Genomic DNA, 12,810 nt, shown 5'->3' with positions numbered 1-12,810 from the left:
ACAGAGGGATAGGATTTACTCTTTTAAATTCGGCGTACAAGATACTGTTGTGTGTCCTGTTCGACAGACTAAATCCTCTTGAGTCTCTCGTTGGCTAATATCAAGCTAGTTTTCGTAAGGGTCGACCAGTGACGGATCCAATGTTTAGCGTGGATGATCCTACATAGAAAAGTTTTTGGAGTATAACTTGCAAACTCATCATCTATTCATTAATCATAAAAAGCATAAAATTCAATAAAACAACGAGCTTTAACAGATAATATCAGAACATGGTTTTCCGACAAAACAAATTAGACTGCTGATACGCACAACGCTGGATGGATCAAAATCGAGTATTCGGATCGCAGCCAAAGTGGTTACTTCGCTTATGATGCTCCTTCTAATTTACAGTTCAAAATTACACTGGAATAAACAATCAGGAGGAATGGCACTATCATCCATGACACGATCGCACAAGCTCATCGGCTTAGTGGACGATCTCCTAGGTATCAATCGTAGGGCAGTGGAGGAAATTTATGCTCCTCTAAAGAAGAAGACACCGAGGATAGGCTTGACGATAAACGAACTTGACCAAGGCTATACTTATAACTTATAAGTTATAAGTACATGATTTCGGGTAGAGATAAAGGCAAGCCTAGTAGAAGCGTTAGTTCTGAAGAAGTAGTTATTCATGGGCATGTCCCAACTGTCGTGGAGTTCTATGGGGCACGTTCGGTGTAGTACTAGATTTGTAGTAATGAGCTGAATTTTAGTATGATGAGAAGGTTAATTCTCCGTTTTTGCAATGAAATGGTGCAAAAAGCGTGGGTATTATGATTTCTTGCCTAATTAGATGCTGTTTGAGCGAAACTTTGGATAACTATGTTGTTTATGTTGCAAGAAATGGAGAAAACAACAACACTGTTGCCCAAAGTTTTGCACAAACAGCATCAAATTAGGCAAGGAATCGTAATACCCACGCTTTTGCACCATTTCATTGCAGAAACGGAGAATTAACCTTCTCATCATACTAAAATTCAGCTCATTACTACAAATCTAGTACTTCACCGATCTGTCCTATTATCGTCATCTACAGGTATTACAAAAGATGTAACCTTAACTGAAAGTAACTCATCCCTATAACTGGCATCACTGCCACATCATGGAACGTTCACTATAGCAACACTAGCCGGAGAGCTGAAGAGAGAACGCACAGCTCACTTCTTCACCAGCCAGCGACAACCACGATTCTGGCTAGTAGCTGGTGGGCGGCAAGGCAATGTGCCATTTGGGAGAGAAAGTAAACGCTGCTGCCATAACATTTATGCAACTCTCTCACCATTTAGGACTGTGCTGTGCGCGATTGCAATTGCTCTGATGTTGCAATCCAATGGATGTCTACGGAATCGTCTTCGGTTCTTTCACTGCTTGCTGGAGGTTCGCAAAAGTAGTCGACCTCGTCCCACTATGTGGGGGGTACCATCCTCCCGGCCAATAACAACTTCTTTCCAGCCTCGTGATTGCACTGCTGTACTGAGAACGAAACTCGAACAAGATTAAACATCACAAACAAAACTACTGCAGATTTGGGGGAATAGAATGCAATCGAACCAACCATGAACAAGACGACGACACCGGACCGGATTAAAAATAAAGTTTCGCATGAGACGAGAGGTTTGCTCCAATTTTGTGCGAAGAGTGGGATGCGTGTGCCGGTTAGGGTGATCCGTTACATCTGATGTTGAACCGTTTGACTCAAGAGCATTTCCAGCCCAAAATACGAAAAACTGCCATTTTTGACTGGATATCTTTCAATTTGAATGAGAATTTGTTCAGAACCATTTTTCCTTACCTAACTTTTGAAACCGGCGTATGAAAAAACCTAATTTTCTCATTAAAAATATATAACTCGAAAATAGTTTATTGGATTAAAATGATGTGTTCGAAAATGTTTGAGGATATTGAAAGAACTACACTGAGAGAAATATTCATCACAGATCTATGTTAGATGTCATATAATTTCAATTTTTCAAAAACCTCGCCCTACGATTTTTTATTATTTTTTCCGTAGAAATCTAACTTCCAGGTTCAAAAGTTGCCACGTAGTCCAGGGTGGTCAAATGCTTTTAACTATTTTTTCTCGAATTTAAATTTTAAATCAATTTTTAAAACAAGCAAGAGGAAACAATTTTTGAAATTGATTCCGCAAAGTTTTGAATCACCCAAGTCCGCGTCGATGCCGGTCGTCATCGTCGTCGTCGGATATCAACCGGCACACAAGAAGGGAGAATGATGAGCAGTCAGAGGTGGGATGCTGAATGGTGGTGATAGCCAGCCCTGAGCAGTGAGATAGAGGAAAATCCAGACACGCCGTTTCCCGGTTCCCCAATTTCCGAAAACGCACACCACAGGAAGAAACCGTACATTGCACTGCACTATAGAAATTTTTCACTTTTTCATATTAATTTCAACTGATTTTGTTAATGTTATGATTGAATTAGCAATAAACCTTACAAGAGGGAATTCGAACTATTCACGTCTACCACAAAGAACCGGGAGGGAGTCACGCGAAACCGAGGACAACCGTTCAACGGAGAGGATGAACAACGACTGAATCTAGTGGGAAGTGGGACTCCCGATTCCGATAGGTCCGCGATCTGAACCCCACTGACTACTGAGAAGACGTGAGGAGTGAGCGAACAAAGAATGAACGGTTTCATAGTGGAGCGACCGTGCACTGTACTGCATACCTACTGAACGGTAGTCAGTAGTGTGGGAGAGCAGGAAGATTGCCAAAATATACACGACTCTTTAAAAATTCGCATCGCAAACCAGATGATGCGTGGGTTTCCAGAGTCGGTGATGCTGATACAGTAAAATTAAAAACTAAGGGAAGTTTACCATTAGTAAGATCTGTATCAATCTCATCCGTCGTCCGTCGTATCCGTCAGATGTTGTATCTCTGTACAACAGAGTTTTTTTTCCTGAAATTCGTTCTAGAGTTCTTACATATTTTATGAACAATTTTACATAGATCCTATTTACCGATATGTACTAATATTGTTCCAAGGATGTCTCCAATGGATTTTCAGAAGTTCTAAATACATGTTCTACACATGTATATGGAACTCTTGTTCATACATATTACTGAATTTGGTCATATAATAATTGCATAAGCATTTCTAGAACATGTGTGAAGAAACCCTAGTAGAATTTGAGAAAGTTTTATGAGAAATACTTGGAAAATATTGATAGAAGTTCTGGAGGTATATTTGCGTTAGTATCTGGTAAAATTCCTATAATTATTGGTCCAATTGTTATGTAGATCAGTGTATAGAACTTTGAAAAGAATTAAGAGAGTCCAAAAATCTTGTGCTTTTTAACAAATGATCACTTTTCTCATCGTTACGCAGAACTACTTTTTTTTATTTTATTTTTCAAGATTTTTTCTTTACATATTTCAGGAACGAAATTATGTTTATCAAATGGTATACATCATAATACTTAAGAAAACACTGATATATTATGTTAAAGATTTTTTCGAGATGTTCTAGGTCATCCAAACTGTCCTGGAGTAAAAATACTGGGAGATTAAAACAAATACATAAATTCTCAACGTTCCTTCTAGCAGAATATATTTAGTAAGACTCATTGAATCAAGAAAACTGTTCTTAGACTACATGATCTACCAGTTCAACAAGCACTTGAAAGATTTTCTGCCGTACCAAACCTATATATACAATAGGATCATCGTTTCTCAGCCTTGACTCTCTCCCCCCCCCCCCAGTCTGTTGTCACCCGCTTCTCGTAGAACAATCGAAGCGTGCCTGCAAGCAGTTGGGGGTCGCGAAACAAATGTTGGGAAACCGTGAATTAGATTATCTAAGTCGAAATACTAGCTTTTGCTACTGCATCAAGTTATTACAGATATTCTAGGTGTTCCATCCAGTCTACCAAGACTTCTGTTTGTTATAAAACATGTTCAAGTAAATGTTATCTTCAGGTACTTTATCAATAAATTGGAAGTATACTAGATCCTGTAGAGTGTACGTGAATTTAAATCATTCTTTCTACTAAATCCACTAAGACTACGTTAAGCAAACTACAATTTTCCCACTCCATTCAGAATCGAAACGTCGAAGCGAGAAAATGGTAATTTGCCTAATGTTTGTATAAGACTTCCGAGCCAATACAATCAATATCACAAGGAATAATTATTGAGAAAAAAAAATCATGAAGGAATACCATAAAGAACTTCTGAAGGAATCCCGGTTGAAATTCTTGGAGGAATTGCTGAAACAACATCTGATGTAATCTCAAAAGAAAATCCTGGAGGAATCCCAGAAGGTTTTGTGGGAAGAACCGGTAAGGGCCCTCTTGGAGGAATGATATAAAGACGTCCTGGAGGCATCCCAGAAGATTGTTCGGTAATCCCGAAATGATTTCCTGTAGAAATCCCAGAATGAACTTCTAGAGGAATTCCAGATGGAACGCCAAGAATAATCCTGGAAAGAATGCCAGGTGGAGCTCCTGGATTAAGAAGAATATACTGGACGAATCTTAGAAACAATTCCTGGAGAAAACTCAGAAGGAGCTCCAGAAGGAGCCCAGGAAGTAACTCCTGGAAGGATCCTTGAAGAAATTTCTGGGTAATCTCAGTTAGGAATTTCTCCTGGAGAAACCCAGAAAGAGCTCCAGGAAGAACCGCTGAAAAAACTCCTGAGGGAATCCCACAAAAGAGCTCCTGGATGAATCTTAGAAGAAGGAATCTTGAAAGGGAATTACATCAGGACCTGTTTGAGGAATTCCAAAAAAGGTCACTCGGAGAGATCTTTGAAGGAACTACTGGTTTAATTAAGGAGAAGCTCCTGGAATAATCCCAGAAGGAAAACTGGGATTAACTCGTGAAAGAACTACTAGAGGACCCCTTAGAATATCAGAAGAATCCTCCAACAGAGGAATCTCAGAAGCAGGGATGCCAGATGATTTTTTGAAAAATCTAAATCACTCTTTCTCAATTTCGCTAGCTCTGGTCAATCACGGAGTAGCAACTACGAAGTGTACGGTCACCAATGCTCATACACATGCCTAAATCTGAATCACTCTTTCTAAAAATCTGTATCCTATACAAAATATGGATGAAAAAGCTGTATCCCATACAAAAATAAAATGGCCCTCAAGCTTGAAAATCTGAATTTCATATAAAACGAAAATTGTACGGATGCTTAACCTTCCGTAACTCGCGCGGTTGACTACCTGCGTCAGCACCACGCTAATGCTGAGTACAAAAAGCGAGATTTTTTCAACGTGTTGTACAAAATACAACAGCGCGATTGTTAGAGGGTTAAAAATCTGTATAACACAGATAAATCTCTTTATATGGTATCCCTGCTCAGGAGGAGCTCCTTGAGAAATTCCAGAAAGAACTCCTAGAATAATGACAGAAGAACACCTAGAGGAATCCAGGAAGGATTTTTAGGATGAAACTTACAAAGAATTCTTGGAGCAATTTCAGAAGCAACTTCTGGACGAATTTTGGACAGCTTTATGAAAAGATTGTGTTTACACACTTAATTTTGAATACCGAGTACGGTAAATTTTTGACGAAAGTAGAACAGCTGAACACAGCAAAAAATGATTGTTTAGCTTTTGCTCACGTTTTTGACAGTTGGTGTATGAGCCTCAGTAAAATCCATTACCGAAGCTATTGAAATAGTTGTGCTGTTCCATTTTCGTCCAACGGTATAGGCGATTCCGGATTGACTGTGTATAGAAGAAACACCTGGAGAAAACCTGCAATTCTTCAAGAATCTTCGATTTCTCCAGAAGGTCCCTCTGCAAATTTCTGCAGAATTTTCTTGAATTTTTCTGGAAGTTGATTCTAGAATACTCTTAGATGTTCCTAATGTTAATTCTTGCCGGAGTTCATTAAGGAATTCCTGCAGGTGGTTTTTATGGAATTCCTTATGAAATTACTCCACCTGGACTGGAACAAGAAAATCTCTTATGAGTTTTTTGCTGTGCAAAACCTGCATGGATATGTTTCGTTAGGCGGAGTCACGTACAGAGCTCTGCTTGTTGGGGTAGATCATATGACCGTATTCCCCAGATAATTTTGAGAGCCTAGAACATCTAGATTGCAAAAAAAAAATACCCTGTAATGCTGCGCACGGACTCATCGAGTATAAATGGATATGTGATATTGGCGCAATAAATATGGATGCTTTGGTTGATCTTATAGGTCACTTGGTCAGAAGTTTCGGATGCTATAAGCGAACATAGAATGCCCTACACACATAAAAATGTATCATGAATGTTCCATCTTGATTTGCAGAGCCTGATTGGGTATGTCTCGTTAACCGGAGACTAACCTAATCTCTATCATGATTTGGACAACTGTAAATATTAAATTTGTTGAAAATTAAATGGATTGTGAAGCGTATAGTCTCGCAGAACCTAACATGATAAATGGAATAGTGAATGATACTACCGATACCTTGGTTGATCCGATAGACTATTTTGGCTGAAGCTTCGGATATTTTGGAGAGCATACAACATCTCATATCCACGTGACTACAATGTTTATGATAAACACAGGGTTATAGAGCATGATTGGATACATGTAGTTGTAGATAATGATGTAAATAAACGACTCGGTTTTCAGCAGGTTTGAGAGCATTCTCTTAGAACTGCCCAAATTTTCTGGATGCCTAGGATGTTATAGTGTGACTAAATATGATCCACATTTTTTTCCTAATTGTTATCATGTAGTGGTACAATTATGCAAAAACCATTGACCCTGATTTTATACAGCTCATCATAGAAGATGAGCTAATATATGACGCATCCGTCCCGAAATCAAATGGTTAACTTATTGTGACGTATTTTGTGAGCAATACAGTTAAGGCTCAGCAAAATAAGTACAGCGGCCGTTCATTGGTTGGAAACCCGCTTGTTGCAACGCTTTCTAGTTGGAAGTTAGCCAATTGCAAAATTTGACAAGTTTTTGCAATTAAAAAGCAATCATGTGTCAAATTTGTGCTATTTAGTGTCAAAATGACGTTGCAATTAACGAATCATCATTGAAGTTTGTTGGCGCTAGTTTCCCCGGATAAATGAAATACATACTGAAAGCAACTCTAATGTTATATACAATTCATTTCAATAGTTTACAATGTGTTTTAACGAAAAATGTATTCGGAAGTTCTCAGAAATAGTATGAAGATTTTAGGCTACGTTGAGTAAAATGCCAATACATATTACTGTAAAGCCAATTGTTGCAGTTCGTTGCCATATTCAGTACAAAGTGAAGCCTTTTCACTGAAGGTCAGTAAATTTTCAGCAGAAATACCAACATGTTGCATGTTCGGTGATTTACAGTTCAAGCTGAAAAGATTAGGTACCGAACAGCGAATCATAAAGTGCGGCAGTGTGTAGCAGCAGTGATTTCTGCCATTGAAATTGATGGAAAGGATTATGCATGCCAGTACTAATACTCAGATCCAGATTAAGAACCCGGCCAGTCGCTTTGTCGGTTCTTTATCACAATCCTCATACTGACCAACAAGTTGCGCATCGAGTTGTAAGCTAGCCGAAATAGGGGAAATTACCTATTCTCGGCCGTTTTGTTCTCTTCGTCTTTGGGGGTTTTTTGAAACATATTGAACTCAGAGTCGATCTCAAATCCTTCCCAACTAAGCTGAATTATATGGCCAAGTTTCAGACAATTTGACTGACAAAAACCCCCATGACGAAGAGAACAAACCTGCCGATAATACCCATTGTCACCCTAACTGCCAATAGAACGCAACAACCCTTTCCACAGTTAAAAATCACAAATAAAAGGAAATAAAAAACTTCTAGGCTTGAAATTCGTTGTCCAAATTTGTCTGGCAATTCCTCTAAAACTCGAACCCGAAAATTCGGTAGCAACTTCTGCCAGGGATTGTCGACGGAGTTCGATTTTGTTGGATTTAACTAGGACTCCTGTAAGAGTTTCTTTGGCAAATCTTGTAGGATTCTTCTAAGTAATCTTTAGGGATTACTCCAGAGTTGAGATTACTCAAGAGATTTCTTCTGGAATTCTTTTTGAAGGAGATTCTTTCTTCTTTCTTTCTTCTTTCTAGGAGATTCTCATGAAATTTTGTACACTGATAGTACTAACTGTACCTACATGTGTACAAAATTTCATGAGAATTGGTCAAAAATTGAATGAGTTATAGCAAAAATCAGACCCGTGCAAAAAATAATAATCCGGTGTAGTTGGATTTCACTTGATTATTTTTGAGAATTCGTAAGAAGTGTTTATGTAGGGACTTCTTAAGGAGTTTCTTTCGAGGTTGTTTACGGAATCTCATGGAATTCTTGTACAGTCATACCTCGATATAACGTAACTGCAATTTTATTTTTGTTACGTTATATCGAAGTTACGTTATATCGAAGCAAAAATTGTTTTTACGAATTTCGTTTTAAATACATATTTTGAAAAGAAAATTACCAAAAAGATTATGTTAATCACCCAACAGTGATTTACAGCCTTTCTTATATATATTTTTTTCATCATTGAATTTTATATATTTTTAAAAGTTTTTAAGATCATGCATAAGTCAAATACTTAGCATGTCTCTTTATATTTAACTATTTAAGCCAATGTCACATAAATCAAGATTCTTCTCCGTTTTTGCATCTAGAACTGGTCAAACGTCAAGTGTTATCTATTGGTGTGATTATAAGTAAGAAATCCATGTGACGCAGGCAAAATTATAATCCGATGATGCCTCCACGAATTCCTCTCGGGAATCCTCTAGAAATAATTCGGGAAATTACCCAGGAGTTCCTGGTTAAGTGCCTCATGAAATACCTAATGTGATTCATCCTGAAGTTCTCTAAGGATATTTATCCAAGGATCCTTCATGTATGTAATTTCTTCGAATTCCTCCAGAAGTACTTTGAGGATTCCTCAATGAGTATCTTCAAGAATGTTTCCGAATCCATCTAAATAATCTTGTACAATTTTGCTTGGCTCTTTCTTACGTTGAGTAGCTTTTTTAGGTTTATGAATCTCTTATGAGATTCCTCCAAAGGTTTTTTGGAATTTCTTCTTCAATTCTTCGAGTAGTTTCTACTGGATTTCTCCATGAGTCTATTCTGACATTCATCCAGAAAACCCTTGACGAGTTCCTAAATAACCCTCTAATACCCAATCCCGCCTTTAGACGGGGTATAGTTTGAGCATTTTTGTAATTTTTGTTTCGTGGAAAATCATTTCTTTTATATTTTTGGCTGATATTTAGGACTGTTCTGTATATCTCAAAATGGTTTTTGGTGTATTTTAAAGCGTATTTACATTTTTTTTAAATCATTGAAAAATTGATGTTTTGGTCACCTTTTTGAAGTCATTGTTTATTTTGTATTGAATCGCTACAATTAACATATTTTAAAATTTTCCCAAATCATTCTATCCTTGTTTAATAGTTTAAGGGAATCGAATACACTCTAAAATTATTTTCTTTAAAATTACACGTAAAATAAAATTTTCTTTGAAAAAAATTTAAAATAATAATATTTCAACAATAATCGCAAAATCTCAAAATGTTTTCATCTCAAAATATCCGTTCCCCAAATTGGCTTCCAGGAAAAATATAAAAGTGTGGGGATGTTCAAAAATAAAATTTAGAAAAATCAAAAACTGAAATTCACGAAATCGAGAATTGAAAAGAATCATCTTCCAAAACATGTTTAAATCGATTTTAGATGACGAAAAATGATATTTAGATCAAAATAAAAAATTTGGGTATTAGAGGGATAAATAGCTCCTGAGATACCTTTAAAAGGGAATCTTATGGGATTTTTATATGTAATCTCCACGCGATTTTTTTGAGATTCCTCCAGGACCGTTTCTGAGATTTCTTTAGGTTATCTCGTAAAATTCCGTTTGATTATTTCTTGAAACTCAATGAGTAATTTTTATTTGGATATCTTCTGGATCTCTTCTCATATTACATACTTCTTGAGTTTCTTCTTGAGCCATCTCAAGATTACCAATAATTTAGAGTTCCAGAAAGAAAAAAATAAGCAATGAACCATTCCAATGATTTACGATTCTATCCACAATTAAGCTTGTTTTTCTCAAAAACAACAAAAAAATTCGCCAAGTATTTCTTTAAGAGTACCACTTCAATCATATCATAAACTTTTACACCTAATAGCTAACTTAGTTAAATGTAAAATTTTGTGATTTTTATTCAAGGAATACAAAACAGCATGCCAAATTTTCCGAATTCGTCGGAACCAGCTCCGGTAAGTAAAGAAAATGTCTTTCTAAAACCTTATTTTGCTATGGAGTGCAGTAGCCCAGAATTCACAAATCTTCACTAGTATTCAATTCAAACAAACGACATGCAAAGTGCAAAAAACCTGGGATTATTTATGAATTCCACCAGGGACACCTTCATAAATTTCTTAAGGTGTTTCTTCAGGAAGGGCCCATATAGCCGAGGCGGTAAACGCACGGGTATTCAGCATGACCATGCTGAGGGTGACGGGTTCGATTCCCGGTCGGTCCAGGATATTTTCGTAAAGGAAATTTCCTTGACTTCCTTGGGCATAGAGTATCTTCGTGCCTGCCACACGATATACGCATGCAAAATGGTCATTGGCAGAGGAAGCTCTCAGTTAATAACTGTGGAAGTGCTCATAGAACACTAAGCTGAGAAGCAGGCTTTGTCCCAGTGAGGACGTTACGCCAAGAAGAGGAGAGGAGAGGAGGAGGAGTTTCTTCAGGAACTTATCCAGGTATTTCTCTTTCGAGAATTTTTCCATGAACGCTCCGCGAAGTTCCGATTGTGATTGTTTCAAAGGCTTGTTCCAAGAAGTGCTTCAGGAATTCCTTCCACACTCCCTTTTACAGCTCCTGCTGCATTTTTACAGTTACTTCTGCAAGGATGCATCAACGAATTCCTCCAAGAATTTTCCCATAGCTTCCTTCAGTTATTCCATCGTGGATTCCCCCAGAGATTTCTTCAAGAATTTCTCTAAGGATTTTCCCAGACAATCCTTCGGGAATTTTCCCTGGGATACTTTAGAGTTATTGTTCCAGTGCTTTTTATGAGGATTCCAGAAAGAATTTTTCCAGAGATCCTTTAATGGTTTTCTGCAGGTATTTCTTCAGGGATTCCTCCATATATTCTTTCGAGAATTCCGCTAGAGATTGCTCCAAACATTCCTTGTTGAATTATTCGAAATATGTGTGCAGGGAATTCGTTCAGGAATCATTTCAGCAAATTTTACTTGAAATTATTAGAATATTATTCAGGAACTTCTTAAAAAATGTACAGAGTTCATCTGAAGGAATCAATAATTCGTCCAGAAATTACTGCAGACATGGATTCCTTCAGATTTGTTTTCCAGAGATTTCAAAAATATTTCTTGGACAAGAAAACTCCTGGGATTTCCCAAGGAATTCCTCAGGGGATTGCTTCCGGGATTCCTCAAAGAGTTCCTTCAGGAATTCCTCCAGGTATTTCTCCAAGAATTTCCCCACAGATTCACTCGAGAATTCCGTCTGTGATTCTTTTAGGCACAACTTCAGGAATCGTTTTAAAAATTCCTCCAAGGATTCCTACAGGAACTCTTCTTGAGGTTCCTTCAGGATTTCTTCAAAAATTCCTTCTTTGATTTCTTCAGCTATTCTTCTGGGAATTCTTCAGAAACTTCTTCTGGGATTTCTTCAGGATTTTTTACTGGGATTCCTCCAGGGATTACTACAGAAGCTCTTCCATTGATTCTTCAGAAATTCCTCAGGGCATTCTCGCAAGGATTTCTCTAAAAATCAACCAGGGATTCCTCCTGAAGTTCCTCTAGAGATTTCTCCAGGAATTTATCCAGAAATTCCTCCAGGAATATCTCCTGGGGTTCCTTCAAGAATTCCTCCAGAGATTCCCCCGGGAATTGCAATTGTGACTCCTCAAGAAATTTCTCCAGGGATTCCTCTGAGAATTTAAGCAGGGATTCCTCCAGGAATTCCTATAAAATTTCCTCAAGAGTTTCTTCCAGGTATTCTTACAGGCATGTCTCCAGAAATTGCTCCAGGCATTCTTCTAGGAATTCCATCAGAGATTTATATATGGATTCCTAGATGAATTTTTCCAAACATTCCTCCAGGATTTTATCCAAGACTTCCTCCAGTGACTCCCCCACCATAATAGCACACATTTTCAACACTGATGTATGTCACTCGTCATTTGGTCGTATAAGAGTTACGTAGACTTATGGAGAATATGTGTGCTACTTGGGTAGGAATTCCTCCAAGAACTTATCCAGGAATTTCTCAAGGAATTCCTCCAGGGATTCCTTGAGAAACCCCTCCGGAAATTGATCAAGGAAATATTCCCGGAATTCCTCAAGAAATTCCTATAGCAATGTTGCCAAGAATTTCTCCAAGAACTCCTCCAAGAAATTTTCCAGGGATTCCTGCAGATATTCCCTCAGAAATTCGTCCCGGAATTTATCCACAAATTCGTCCAAGAATTCCTGCAGGTATTCCTCCAAGATCTTTTCCAGAGATGTTGCTTAAGGGATTCCTCCGTAAATTCCTCCAGAAATTCCTACTGAAATATTTACAGGAATTACAGATATTTATCCTGGCATACCTCCAGGATTTCTTCCAGGAATTCCTCCAGTGACTCCCCTTGGAATTCCTCCAGGAATAAACCAAGGGATTCCTCCAGAGATCCCTTATAAATCTCTCCTAGAATTGATCAAAGAATTCTGCCAGGAACTTTCTCATAAATTCCTACATCAATTTCTCTGGCAAATCTTCCAAGAAATAGT

General features: G+C 37.8%; 1 protein-coding gene across 5 annotated transcripts in view; it reads right to left on the bottom strand.

The window, feature by feature from the left end:
- The window catches only part of LOC109403647 (zinc transporter foi), a 102,630-nt gene that overhangs the window by 86,132 nt on the left and 3,688 nt on the right, over positions 1 to 12,810 (bottom strand). Inside the window, exon 1 of one of the 5 annotated variants that reach the window (XM_029880324.2) lies at positions 2,494 to 2,590. The exons of the other annotated variants lie outside the window; for them this stretch is intronic. The gene's annotated coding sequence lies outside the window, so the exon portion shown is untranslated. Of the gene's footprint in view, positions 1 to 2,493; positions 2,591 to 12,810 lie in introns of those variants that run through there. 5 annotated transcript variants of the gene reach the window in all.

This window comes from Aedes albopictus, chromosome 2 (assembly GCF_035046485.1).
Source record: "Aedes albopictus strain Foshan chromosome 2, AalbF5, whole genome shotgun sequence".
NCBI lineage: Eukaryota > Metazoa > Arthropoda > Insecta > Diptera > Culicidae > Aedes > Aedes albopictus.
Note: the sequence above shows the minus strand (reverse complement) of the source record. Positions and strands in the feature narration are given on the sequence as shown.